The 14,449-nt window shown below is 47.5% G+C and overlaps 1 protein-coding gene across 2 annotated transcripts in view; it reads left to right on the top strand.

The window, feature by feature from the left end:
- Positions 1–7,928: 7,928 nt before the first annotated feature.
- LOC147083856 (uncharacterized) overlaps positions 7,929–14,449 on the top strand; it is a 131,811-nt gene continuing 125,290 nt past the window's right edge. Inside the window, exons 1-2 of one of the 2 annotated variants that reach the window (XM_085980094.1) lie at positions 7,929–8,071; positions 9,304–9,466. The gene's annotated coding sequence lies outside the window, so the exon portion shown is untranslated. The remainder of the gene's footprint in view (positions 8,072–9,303; positions 9,467–14,449) is intronic. The other variant, XM_085980095.1, reaches the window with a different exon arrangement.

The following is a 14,449-nucleotide window of genomic DNA, read 5'->3' on the forward strand; positions in this document are numbered from 1 at the left end:
AGATGGGACAGTGTAGAGGGAGCTTTACTCTGTATCTAACCCATGCTGTACCTGCCCTGGGAGTGTTTGATGGGACACTGTAGAGGGAGCTTTACTCTGTATCTAACCTGTGCTGTAGCTGCCCTGGGAGTGTTTGATGGGACAGTGTAGAGGGAGCTTTACTCTGTATCTAACTCATGCTGTACCTGCCCTGGGAGTGTTTGATGGGACAGTGTAGAGGGAGCTTTACTCTGTATCTAACCCGTGCTGTACCTGCCCTGGGAGTGTTTGATGGGACAGTGTTGAGGGAGCTTTACTCTGTATCTAACCCGTGCTGTACCTGCCCTGGGAGTGTTTGATGGGACAGTGTAGAGGGAGCTTTACTCTGCATCTAACCCGTGCTGTACCTGCCCTGGGAGTGTTTGATGGGACATTGCAGAGGGAGCTTTACTCTGTATCTAACCCGTGCTGTACCTGCCCTGGGAGTGTTTGATGGGACAGTGTAGAGGGAGCTTTACTCTGTATTTAACCCGTGCTGTACCTGCCCTGGGAGTGTTTGATGGGGCAGTGTAGAGGGAGCTTTACTCTGTATCTAACCCGTGCTGTACCTGCCCTGGGAGTGTTTGATGGGACAGTGTAGAGGGAGCTTTACTCTGTATCTAACCCGTGCTGTACCTGCCCCGGGAGTGTTTGATGGGACAGTGTCGAGGGAGCTTTACTCTGTATCTAACCCGTGCTGTACCTGCCCTGGGAGTGTTTGATGGGACAGTGTAGAGGGAGCTTTACTCTGTATCTAACCCGTGCTGTACCTGCCCTGGGAGTGTTTGATGGGACATTGCAGAGGGAGCTTTACTCTGTATCTAACCCGTGCTGTACCTGCCCTGGGAGTGTTTGATGGGACAGCGTAGAGGGAGCTTTACTCTGTATTTAACCCGTGCTGTACCTGCCCTGGGAGTGTTTGATGGGGCAGTGTAGAGGGAGCTTTACTCTGTATCTAACCCGTGCTGTACCTGCCCTGGGAGTGTTTGATGGGACAGTGTAGAGGGAGCTTTACTCTGTATCTAACCCGTGCTGTACCTGCCCTGGGAGTGTTTGATGGGACATTGCAGAGGGAGCTTTACTCTGTATCTAACCCGTGCTGTACCTGCCCTGGGAGTGTTTGATGGGACATTGTAGAGGGAGCTTTACTCTGTATCTATCCCGTGCTGTACCTGCCCTGGGAGTGTTTGTTGGGACAGTGTAGAGGGAGCTTTACTCTGTGTCTAACCCGTGCTGTACCTGCCCTGGGAGTGTTTGATGGGACAGTGTAGAGGGAGCTTTACTCTGTATCTAACCTGTTCTGTACCTGCCCTGGGAGTATTTGATGAGACAGTGTAGAGGGAGCTTCACTCTGTATCTAACCCGTGCTGTCCCTGCCCTGGGAGTGTTTGATGGAACAGTGTAGAGAAACATAGAAACATAAACATAGAAACACAGAAGATAGGAGCTGGAGTAGGCCATTCGGCACTTCGAGCCTGCTCCGCTATTCAATGAGATCATGGCTGATCATCCAAATTCAGTACCCTGCCCCTACTTTCTTTCCATATCCCTTGATCCCTTTAGCCTGAAGAAATATATCCAACTCTTTCCTGAATATATTTAATGAACTGGCCTCCACCGCCCTCTGTGGCAGCGAATTCCACAGGTTCACCACTCCCTGGGTGAAGAAATTCCTCCTCATTTCAGTCCTAAATGGCTTACCCCTTATCCTTAGACTATGACCCCTGGTTCTGGACTCCCCAGCCATCAGAAACATCCTTCCTGCATCTAGTCTGTCCAGACCTGACAGAATTTTATAGGTTTCAATGAGATCCCCTCTCAATCTTCTAAACTCCAGTGAGTATAAGCCGAATCGACCCAATCTCTCCTCATACGTCATTCCTGTCATCCCAGGTATCAGCCTGGTGAATCTTCGCTGCACTCCCTCCACGGCAAGAACGTCCTTCCTCAGGTAAGGTGACCAAAACTGTACACGATACTCAAGGTGCGTTCTCACCAAGGCCCTGTTCCTGTATTCGAACCCTCTTGCAACGAAGGCCAACATACCATTTGCCTTCTTAACCGCCTGCTGCACCTGCATGCTTACCTTCAGCGACTGGTGCACAATAACACCCGGGTCTCTTTGCACTTCCCTTTCTCCCAATCTATTGCCATTCAAATAATAATCTTTGCTTTACTCTGTATCTAACCCATGCTGCACCTGCCCTGGGAGTGTTTGATGGGACAGTGTAGAGGAAGGTTCACTCTGTATCTAACCCGTGCTGTACCTGCCCTGGGAGTGTTTGATGGGACAGTGTAGAGGGAGCTTTAGTCCGTGTCTAACGTGTGCTGTACCTGCCCTGGGAGTGATTGATGGGACAGTGTAGAGGGATCTTTACTCTTTATCTAACCCGTGCTGTACCTGCCCTGGGAGTGGTTGATGGGGCAGTGTAGAGTGAGCTTTACTCTGTATCTAACCCGTGCTGTACCTGCCCTGGGAGTGTTTGATGGGACAGTGTAGAGGGAGCTTTACTCTGTATCTAACCCGTGCTGTACCTGCCCTGGGAGTGTTTGATGGGACAGTGTACAGGAAGCTTTACGCTGTATCTAACCCGTGCTATACCTGCCCTGGGAGTGTTTGATGGGACAGTGTAGAGGGAGCTTTACTCTGTATCTAACCCGTGCTGTACCTGCCCTGGGGGTGTTTGATGGAACAGTATAGAGGGAGATTTACTCTGTATCTAACCCATGCTGCACCTGCCCTCACGAGCAAATTTGGCTAGGGTAAATAAAATCAGAATGTTAAATGCATGGCTCAAAGACTGGTGGGGGAGAAATGGGTTTTGCTTCTTGGGACACTGGCACAAGTACTGGGACAGGAGAGAGCGGTTCCGTTGGGACGGACTTCACTTGGCCAGTGCTGGGACCAGAATCCTGGTGAATCGAATAACTAGTGCTGTGGAGAGGGCTTTAAACTAATTAGTGGGGGGGAGGTTTCAAGAGAGCGAAAAATTAAAATGTTAGCGGAGAAGGCAATAGAGCAAGGTAGCAGTGGGGGAATTAAAAACCAGAGTGTGTCAGGAAGGGACAGAATATATAAAGATAAAGGTAAAGTAGTAAAGGGGGTAAAAGCAGGAATAAATTGTCACAAAACATATTTAAAAGTTCTTTATCTGAATGCACGCAGCATTCGTAACAAAATAGATGAGTTGACGGTACAAATATCTACACATGGGTATGATCTGGTGGCCATTATGGAGACATGGCTGCAGGGTGACCATGACTGGGAACTAAACATCCAGGGGTATTTGACTATTAGGAAGGACAGACAGGAAGGAAAAGGAGGTGGGGTGGCTGTGTTAATAAAGGATGGAATCACTGCAATAGTGAGAAATGATATTGGGTCAAAGGATCAGGATAGTGAAACGGTTTGGGTGGAAATAAGGAATAATAAGGGGAAAAAATCACTAGTGGGCATAGTCTATAGGTCTCCTAACAGTTGCAACTCTATTGGTCGGAGTATAAATCAGGAAATAGTTGGGGCTTGTAATAAGGGAACAGCTGTAATCATGGGAGATTTTAACTTTCATATTGACTGGACAAATCAAATTGGGCAGGGCAGCCTTGCGGAAGAGTTCATAGAGTGAATTAGGGATGGGTTCCTTGAGCAGTATGTTACTGAACCAACCAGGCTCTCTTGAAACCTCCTCGCCACTAATTAGTTTAAAGCCCTCTCGACAGCCCTAGTTATTCGATTCGCCAGGATTCTAGTCCCAGCACTGGCCAAGTGAACTCCGTCCCAATGGAACAGCTCTCTCCTGTCCCAGTACTGGTGCCAATGTCCCAAGAAGCAAAACCCATTTCTCCCACACCAGTCTTTGAGCCACGCATTTAACTCTCTGATTTTATTTACCCTGGCCAAATTTGCTCATGAGGGCAGGTAGCGCATGGGTTAGATACAGAGTAAAGTTCCCTCTACACTGTCCCATCAAATACTCCCAGGGCAGGTACAGCACGGGTTAGATACAGAGCAAAGCTCCCTCTACACTGTCCCAGGCAATCTTAGATCTGGTCCTGTGTAATGAGATAGGATTAATAAAAAATGTCCTAGTAAAGGATCCCCTTGGAATGAGTGACCATAACATGGTTGAATTCCAAATTCAGTTGGAGGGTGAGAGAGTTGGATCTCAAACCAGCGTACTAAGCTTAAATAAAGGAGACTATGAAGGTATGAGAGCAGAGTTGACTAAAGTGGACTCGGAAAATAGATTAAGGTGCAAGACGGCAAATGAGCAGTGGTGTACATTCACGGAGATATTTCACAACTTTCAAGAAAAATATATTCCACTGACTAAAAAGGGGCGTAAAAGAAAAGCCAGCCATCCGTGGCTATGTAAAGTAATAAAGGATAGTATCCGACTGAAAACAAGGGCATATAAAGTAGCCAAATCTAGTGGGAGGATAGAAGATTAGGAAGTATTTAAAAGCCAGCAAAGAATAACTAAAACATTAATTAAGAAAGGGAAGATAGATTATGAAAGTAAACTAGCAAAAAATATAAAAACAGATAGCAAGAGTTTCTTCAGTTATAGAAAAAGAAAAAGGGTGGCTAAAGTGAATGTTGGTCCCTTAGAGGACGAGACTGGGAAGTTAGTAGTGGGGAACATGGAGATGGCAAAAACGCTGAACAAATATTTTGTATCAGTCTTTACAGTAGAGGACACTAAAAATATCCCAACACTGGACAAACAGGGGGCTATGGGGGGGAGGAGCTAAATACGATTAAAATCACTGAGGAGGTGGTACTCGGTAAGATAATGGGACTTTAAAAAAAAAAAAAATATTCATTGATGGGATGTGGGCGTCGCTGGCTAGGCCTGCATTTAGTGCCCATCCCTAATTGCCCTTGAGAAGATGGTGGTGAGCCGCCTTCTTGAACCGCTGCAGTCCATATGGTGTAGGTACACCCACAATGCTGTTAGGAAGGGAGTTCCAGGATTTTGGCCCAGCGACAGTGAAGGAACGGCGATACAGGTCCAAGTCAGGGTGGTGTGTGGCTTGGAGGGGAACTTGTAGGTGGTGATGTTCCCATGCGTCTGCTGCCCTTGCCCTTCTAAGTGGTAGAGGTCGCGGGTTTGGAAGGTGCTGTTGAAGGAGCTTTGGCGAGTTGCTGCAGTGCATCTTGTAGATGGTACACACTGCAGCCACAGTGCGCCGGTGGTGGAGGGAGTGAATGTTGAAGGTGGTGGATGGAGTGCCAATCAAACGGGCTGCTTTATCCTGAATGGTGTCGAGCTTCTTGAGTGTTGTTGGAGCTGCACTCATCCAGGCAAGTGGAGAGTATTCCATCACACTCCTGACTTGTGCCTTGTAGATGGTGGAAAGGCTTTGGGGAGTCAGGAGGTGAGACACTCGCTGCAGAATTCCCAGCCTCTGGCCTGCTCTTGTAGCCACAGTCTTTATATGGCTGGTCCAGTTCAGTTTCTGATCAATGGTAACCCCCAGGATGTTGATAGTGGGGGATTCAGCGATGGTAATGCCATTGAATGACTTAAGGTGGATAAATCCCCTGGACCTGATGGCTGACATCCTAGGGTCTTGAGAGAGGTAGCAGTGGGGATTGTGGATGCATTGGTGGTAATTTTCCAAAACTCCCTGGATTCAGGCAAGGTCCCAGCAGATTGGAAAACTGCTAATGTAATGCCCTTATTTAAAAAGGGAGGGAGACAAAAGGTTGGAAACTATTGACCAGTTAGCCTAACATCTGTGGTTGGTAAAATGTTGGAGTCCATTATTAAGGAAGCAGTAACAGGACATTTGGATAAGCATAATTTAATTGGACAGAGTCAGCATGGTTTTATAAAGGGAAAGTCATGTTTGACAAATTTGCTCGAATTCTTTGAGGATGTAACAAACAGGGTGGATAAAGGGGAACCAGTGGATGTGGTGTATTTGGACTTCCAAAAAGCATTTGACAAGGTGCCACACAAAAGATTACTACGCAAGATAAAAAATTATGGGAATGGGGGTAATATACTGGCATGGGTGGAAGATTGGCTATCTAACAGAAAACAGAGAGTTGGGATAAATGGTTCATTCTCGGGTTGGCAATCAGTAACTAGTGGTGTTCCGCAGGGGTCAGTGCTGGGACCCCAACTCTTTACAATCTATATTAACGATTTGGAGGAGGGGACCGAGTGCAACATATCCAAGTTTGCCGACGATACAAAGATGGGAGGGAAAGCAGTGAGTGAGGAGGACATAAAAAACCTGCAAAAGGACATAGGCAGGCTAAGTGAGTGGGCAGAAATTTGGCAGATGGAATATAATGTTGGAAAGTGTGAGGTTATGCACCTTGGCAGAAAAAATCAAAGAGCAAGTTATTATCTAAATGGAGAGAAACTGCAAAGTGCTACAGTACAAAGGGATCTGGGGGTCCTGGTGCATGAAACACAGGTTAGTATGCAGGTACAGCAGGTGATCAGGAAGGCCAATGGAATCTTGGCTTTTATTGCAAGGGGGGTGGAGTATAAAAGCAGGGAAGTCTTGCTTCAGTTATACAGGTGAGGCCACACCTGGAATATTGCGTGCAGTTTTGGTTTCCATATTTAAGAAAAGATATACTTGCTCTCGAGGCAGTTCAGAGAAGGTTCACTCGGTTGATTCCGGAGATGAGGGGGTTGACTTATGAGGAAAGGTTGAGTAGGTTGGGCCTCTACTCATTGGAATTCAGAAGAATGAGAGGCGATCTTATCGAAACATATAAGATTGTGAGGGGGCTCGATCGGGTGGATGCAGAGAGAATGTTTCCACTGATGGGTGAGACTAGAACTAGGGGGCATAATCTTAGAATAAGGGGCTGCCGTTTCAAAACTGAGATGAGGAGAAACTTCTTCACTCAGAGGGTGGTAAATCTATGGAATTTGCTACCTGAGATAGTTGTGGAAGCTGCGACATTAAATAAATTTAAAACGGAGATAGACAGTTTCCTAACTGATAAGGGAATTAGGGGTTATGGGGAGCGGGCAGGGAAGTGGACGTGAGTCTAGGTTCGGATCAGCCATGATCCTATTGAATGGCGGAGCAGGCCCGAGGGGCCATATGGCCTACTTCTGCTCCTACTTCTTATGTTCTTTTTCTCTTCATATATCTATAAAAGCTTTTACAGTCAGTCAGTTTTTATGTTCCCTGAAAACTTACTCTCATATTCTATTTTCCCCTCCTTTGTTGAATCCTAAACTGCTCCGAATCCTCAGGTTTACTGTTTTTTCTGCCCAATTTATATGTCCTCTCCTTGGATCTTATGCTATCCCTAATTTCCCTTGTTAGCCACGGTTGAGTCACCTCTTTAGTTTTATTTTTATGCCAAACTGGGATGAACAAATTCTGTAGTTCATCCATGCGGTCTTTGAATGTTTGCCATTGCCTATCCACCGTCAACCCTTTGAGTGACATTCCCCAATCAATCCCATCCAACTTGCTCCTCAGACCATCGTAGTTTCCTTTATTTAAATTTAGGACCCTAGTCTCTGAGTCAACAACTTGATTCTCCATCTTAATGAAGAATTCGATCATATTATGATAACTCCGACCCAAGGGGCCTCGTACAACAAGATTGCTAATTAATCCTTTCTCGTTACATAATACCCAGTCTAAGATGGCCTGATCTCTGGTTGGTTCCTCGACATATTGGTCCAGGAAACCATCCCGTAAACACTCAAGGAATTCCTCCTCCACAGTAGAGGACATGTGAGGGGGGGGAGGGAGTCCCTTTAAATGTGGAGGAGGTGGGTGTCCCTTTAAATGTGGCGGGGTGGATGTCCCTTTAAATGTGGAGGTGGTGTGTGTCCCTTTAAATGTGGAGGTGGTGGGTGTCCCTTTAAATGTGGACGGGGTGGGTGTCCCTTTAAATGTGGAGAGGCGGGGCCGCGCATGCTCATTCGGCCCCACCACAAAACGAGGCTGCCAGTGCGCCTGCGCGGGGCCTCTGGGGAGAAGACGGAAGTCGGCCCGGGAAAGAGGCGAAATCAGCGGCCGGGTAAAGTAAAGTGTTGGGGAATCGATTTAAATGGAGGTGAGGGGGGAGCGGAGAGCGAGATTATAAAGTAAAATACCAGAAAAAGCAAACCTGAGAGTCGGGCGGGCGGGACCTCCGTGGACGCCGAACGGAGCGGTTTGAACCGCGCGGGGTGGCGGAGTGAGCCGGAACATTGTGATTCTGACTGACGGGAGCTCTGACCAGTAGGAAGAGGGCTGAGCTGGGAGGACTGAACTGGGCGGCCTGGTCCTCCAACCAATGGCGGCGCGGCTAGGGGGCGGGACCTTCCCTCCCCGGCCCTGGGGCCTGGTTGTGACGTCATCACAGGAAGAGGCCATTCAGAGAAGGGGCTGCAGCCGCTCAATCCACTCCGCTCGGTGCCGGGAGGGCGCTGGGACGGTGCGGTTTGTATTTTCTTTTTATTTATCTCCTCGCCCGCGCTTCTCTCCGCTATATATAAAAAAAACCTTCATAAAACTCACTTTCCGCCGGTGATCCGGACTCGCGGTTGCCCGGGCCGACCCAGAATCGGAGGCCCTGCGCGGTTCAACTTCGAGAGCTGGGCCCGGCGGCGCATGCGGAGTAGGAGGAGGGGCGGGGCCTGTTCAGAGGGGGAGGATGATTGACAGAGGCCCAGGGGTTGTACTGAGCATGCGCGGTGCGGGCCGGTCGCCTGTGGAGCAGGAGAGGGCGGGGCCAGCTGCAACTTTAGAGTCACAAAGGGACCGAGTGTCTTCAAATCTCTCCCCTCCTCTTCTAATTTTCTGTAAAACCAGTTTATAAAAGTCATCACTGAAAGTACATAGAAGATAGGACCCGGGCCCAGTGCCTGATTGACGGGAGGTTCCGACCAATAGGGAGCGGGCGGGGCTGGAGGAGCGAGCCGGCGGCGGGTCCTCCAACCAATCGGGGAGCCCGAGGGGCGGGACTTGCGCCGGCTGATTGGGACAGAGGAGACTGACGGGAGATTTAATTTAAATGAATTTAATTTCCCGCCTGCTCCAACCGCCCACCCTGCCACGTCACGACGTCGCCGGCGTGCACTGACTGACACTGAGCTCTCCACCAATGAGCGAGGGGAGGCGGAGCCTGGAGGACCGACCGAGGGGCTTTGGTCCTCCAACCAATCGCGGCGAAGGAGGAGGAGGGACCTGGGATCGGCCCGCCGCCATTTTGTAAAGCGGCCTGGTCAGAATCTGTGATCCTGGGAAAGTTTATTTTTAATGTTCCTTTACCATTTTACAGCTCAAACTAATTTTATTTTACAGAAGATACTTGTTTTAAACATGGAAACATGGAAGATAGGAGCAGGAGTCGGCCATTCGGCCCTTCGAGCCTGCTCCGCCATTCAATGCGATCATGGCTGATCGTAAAAAAAGCAGTTTGTTTTTAAATTGATGAAACAGAAACAAGAAACCCTGTGGAGCAAATGTGAGTGAAAATATTTTTTCTCCAATTTTCTGCGTTTTTAATTATTAATTTCAAGCACTTTAAGATAAATATGGGAGTGGTGGGGGTTCTCTTAAAGGGACAGGCACTCTCTTTTTCTATGAGATTTTCATTAAAGGGACCGCGTCCCCATGGATGACCGATTTTAAAGGGACATCGTCTCCCTTTTTATTAATGTATATGTAAGAGACTGACATTTAAAGTAGGGCTAATCCCCTGCTCCACTGAGTGCTTGGCGACAAAGCAGGTGCTGTTTGCACTCGCCCCCTCCCAATTTTCTGCCAAGGGACAGAAAGCAGAGAGTAGTGGTGAACGGTTGCTTTTCAGACTGGAGGGAGGTAAACAATGATGTTGCCCAGGGGTCGGTATTAGGATCAATGTTCCCTCTTTTGTTTTGAGGTGCATGGCCCTTTTAACGGGCTGCGCGGCCCATTCAAATTTCCACGCATGCGCGTTTATTCCATTTATAGGGTGGTGAGCCGGCTGCGCGGGACCTCCAGACCGCTGCGCGGCCGTGCAACTTAACGTGAACATTGATTTGGACCACTGCTTTTTTTGATATATATTAATGACCTGGACTTGGGGATCCAGGGCAAAATTTCAAAATTTACAGATGACACGAAATTCGGAAATGTAGTAAACAATGAGGATAGTAACAGACTTCAGGAGGATGTAGCCAGACTGGTGAAATGGGCAGAAACGTGGCAGATTAAATTTAATGTAGAGAAGTGTGAAGTGATTCATTTTGGTAGGAAGAATGAGGAGAGGCAATATAAACTAAATGGTCCAGTTTTAAAGAGGGTGCAGGAACAGAGAGGCCTCGGGGGGTATGTACACAAATCTTAGAAGGTGGCAGGACAAGTTGAGAAGGCTGTTAAAAAAGTATACAGGATCCTTGACTTTATTAATAGAGGAATAGAGTACAAAAGCAAGCAGGTTATGCTAAGCCTTTATAAAACACTGGCTAGGCTTCCGCTGGGCACCACACTTTAGGAAGGATGTCAAGGCCTTAGAGAGGGTGCAGAAGAAATTTACGAGAATGGGACCAGGGATGAGGAACTTGAGTTACGTGGAGATACGGGAGAAGCTGGGGTTGTTCTCCTTAAGCAAAGAAGATGAAGAGGAGATTTGATAGAGTTGTTCAAAATCAGGATGGATTTTGAGAGTGTAAATAAGGAGAAACCGTTTCCAATGGCTGAAGGGACAGAAACCAGATTTAAGGCGATTGGCAAAAGAACCAGAGGTGACATGAGGAAACAGATTTTTACACCAAGTTGTTGTGATCTGGAATGCGCTGCCTGAAAGGGCGGTGGAAGCAGATTCGATATTATAATTCAAAAGAGACTGAGCTAAGTACTTGAAGGGAAAACATTTACAGGGCTTTGGGGAAAGAGCAGGGGGAGTGGGATTAATTGGATCGCTCTTTCAAAGAGCCAGCACAGGCACGATGGGCCGAATGGCCTCCTTCTGTGCGGCATCATTCTATGATGCTATTCTACACAGACACACACACATACAGTCAGACAGACACAGATACTCACTAAAATACAGTCAGACACACACTCACATTTTTTCTGCATGAACTTTTATTATTAATTTCAAAGACTTTACCAAAAAGGTGGGAATGGTGGGTGGAGGGCTCTTAAAGGGACAGGGACGCTCCTTTTCAATGTGATTTTCATTAAAGGGACCGAGTCCCTCCTTGCCTGTGGAGGACCAATTTTAAAAGGACAGCGTCTCGAAATCAGGTGCTGTCTGCGTGTGAACCACCTCCTCCCAATTTCCTGCCAAGCGATCCCTGCGGGCACCACTCCACTCTAGGAGTGGCTCCTAGAATCATACAGCACAGAAGGAGGCCATTCAGCCCATCGTGCCTGTGCCGGCTCTTTTGAAAGAGCTCTCCATTTAGTCCCACTCCCCTGCTCTTTCCCCATAGCCCTGCAAATGTTTCCCCTTGAAGTATTTATCCAATTCCCCAGTGAACGTTATTATTGACTCTGCTTCCACCGCCCTTTCAGGCAGCGCATTCCAGATCACAACAACTCGCTGCGTCAATAAAATTCTCCTCACCTCGCCTCTGGTTCTTTTGTCAATGACCTTATATCTGTGTCCTCTGGTTACCGACCCTCCTGCCACTGGAAACAGTTTCTCCTTATAAGCTACAGCTATACAAAGCCCGGGTTAGAGCCCAGAGAGTCACAGAGTCATAACGGCACAGAAGGAGGCCATTCGGCCCATCGAGTCCGTGCCGGCTCTCAGTATACAATCCAGTCAGTCCCATTCCCCCGCTCTATCCCCGTAGCCCTGCAAGTTTATTTCCCTCAGCTGCCTATCCAGTCTCCCCTTGAAAACATTGAGTGTCTCCGCTTCCACCACTTCCATCGGCAGCGAGTTCCAGGTCATCACCACTCGCTGCGTAAAAAAGTTTTCCCTCACACCCCCCCTGTATCTCTTGCCCAAAACCCTAGTCCTTGTACCATCAACTAGTGGGAACAGCCTTTCCCCGTCTAGCCTATCCAAACCGGTCATAATCTTATCAAATCACCCCTCAACTTCCTTTGCTCTAATGAAAACAAATCCAGCTTCTCCAAACTGTCCTTGTAGCTAAGATCCCCCATCCCCAGAACCATTCTGGTAAATCTCCTCTGCACCCTCTCAAGGGCCTTCGCATCCTTCCTAAAGTGTGGTGACCAGAACTGGACGCAATACTCCAGTTGTGGCCTAACCAGCGCTTTATAAAGGTTCAGCATAACTTCTCTACTTTTGTACTCAATACCTCTATTTATGAAGCCCAAGATCCCATATGCTTTGTTAACCACTCTCTCAATATGTCCTGCCACCTTCAGGGACCTACGCACATTAACTCCCAGGAACTCCCTGGAGCACTGTGTACAGTTCTGGGCACCGCACCTCAGAAAGGGTATATTGGCCTTGGAAGGAGTGCAGCACAGATTCACCAGAATGTTACCCGGGCTCCAAGGGTTAGATTATGAGGAGAGATTACATAAACTAGGCTTGTGTTCCCTGGAATCTAGAAGGTTAAGGAGTGATTGAGGATTTTAGGATTTTGAAAGGAATTGGTAGAGTAGATCGAGAGAAACTTTTTCCGCCGGTGGGGGAGTCGAGGACAAGGGGACATCACCTTTAAATCAGAGCCAGGCCATTCAGGAGAGAAGTTGGGAAACACTTCTTCACACAAAGGGTGGTAGAAGTGTGGAACCCTCTCCCACAGAAAGCAGTCGATGCCAGCTCAATTAATCATTTTAAATCCCAGAGCGATAGATTTTTGCTAGACAAGGGAGCAAAGGGATATGGAGCCAAGGCAGGTGGGTGGAGTTAAGACACAGATCGGCCATGATCTCATTGAATGGCGGAACAGGCCGGAGGGGCTGAATGGCCTCCTCCTGTTCCCATGCTCCTATTTACTCTATCAAAACCCTTCATGTTCTGAACACCTCTATTAAATCTCCGCTGCACCTTCTCTGCTCCAAGGAGAACAATCCCAGCTTCTCCAGTCTCTCCACGTAACTGAAATCCTCTGTGTATTTGTCGTGGGGCAGCAGGCTATAGCAAACAGCTTTCTTAAGAACATAAGAAATAGGAGCAGGAGCAGGCCATTCGGCCCTTTGAGCCTGCGCCGCCATTCAATAAGATCATGGCTGATCTTCTACCTCATCCCCACCTTCCCGCCCGATCCCCATATCCCTCAATTCCCCATGAGTCCAAAAATCTATCGATCTCAGCCTTGATTATACTCAATGACTGAGCCTCCACAGCCCTCTGGGGCAGAGAATTCCAAAGATTCACAACCCTCTGAGTGAAGAAATTTCTCCTCATCTCAGTCCTAAATGGCCGACCCCTTATTCTGAGACTGTGACCCCTGGTTCTAGACTCCCCAGCCAGGGGAAACAGTCTCCCAGCATCTACCCTGTCAAGCCCTGTAAGAATTGTAGATGTTCCAATGAAATCACCTCTCATTCTTCAAAATTCATGGGAATATAGGCCCAGTCTCCTCAATCTCTCCTCATAGGACAATCCCCCCCATCCCAGGAATCAGTCTGGTGAACCTTCGTTGCACTCCCTCTAAGGCAAGTATATCCTTCCTTAGGTAAGGAGACCAAAACTGTACACAATACTCCAGGTGTGGTCTCACCAAGGCCCTGTATAATTGCGGTAAGACTTTACTCTTATACTCCAATTCATTTGTAATAAAGACTAACGTACCATTTGCTTTCCTAATTGCTTGCTGCACCTGCGTGTTAAGATGAGAAATGATAAAGGCAAGAAGTCACTTGTGGGAGTGGTGTACAGGCCCCCTGACAGTAACCACACGGTAGGATGGAGTATAAAGGAAGAAATAATGGGAGCTTGTCAGAAAGGTATGGCTATAATCATGGGGGATTTTAATCTACATATAGACTGGAAAAATCAGATGGGCAAAGGTAACCTAGATGAGGAGTTCATAGAATGTTTTCGGGATAGTTTCTTAGAACAGCACGTTCTGGAACCAACCAGAGAGCAGGCTATACCAGACCTGGTATTGTGCAATGAGATAGGATTAATTAATGACTTCATAGTGAAGGCACCCCTAGGTAGCAGCGATCATAATATGATTGAATTTTACCTTCAGTTTGAGGGAGAGAAGAATGGGTCCAAGACTAGTATTTTAAACTTAAATAAGGGCAATTAAGAGGGCATGAAAGCAGAGCTAGCTAAAGTGAACAGGCAAATTAGGTTAAGGGATAGGTCAATAGAGTCGCAGTGGCAGACATTTAAGGGGATATTTCAGAATACACAGAATAGATACATTCCAACGAGAAAGAAAATTTCCAAGGGGAGGACCCACCATCCGTGGTTAACTAAAAAAGTTAAAGATAGTATCAGACTTAAAGAAAAAGCATATAATTGTGCAAAGATGGCTGGCAGGTCAGAAGATTGGACAGAATATAAAAAACAGCAAAGAAT

Source organism: Somniosus microcephalus, unplaced genomic scaffold, assembly GCF_052327205.1.
Source record: "Somniosus microcephalus isolate GS21.2 unplaced genomic scaffold, FLI_Smic_1.0 scaffold37, whole genome shotgun sequence".
Taxonomy (NCBI): Eukaryota; Metazoa; Chordata; class Chondrichthyes; order Squaliformes; family Somniosidae; genus Somniosus; species Somniosus microcephalus.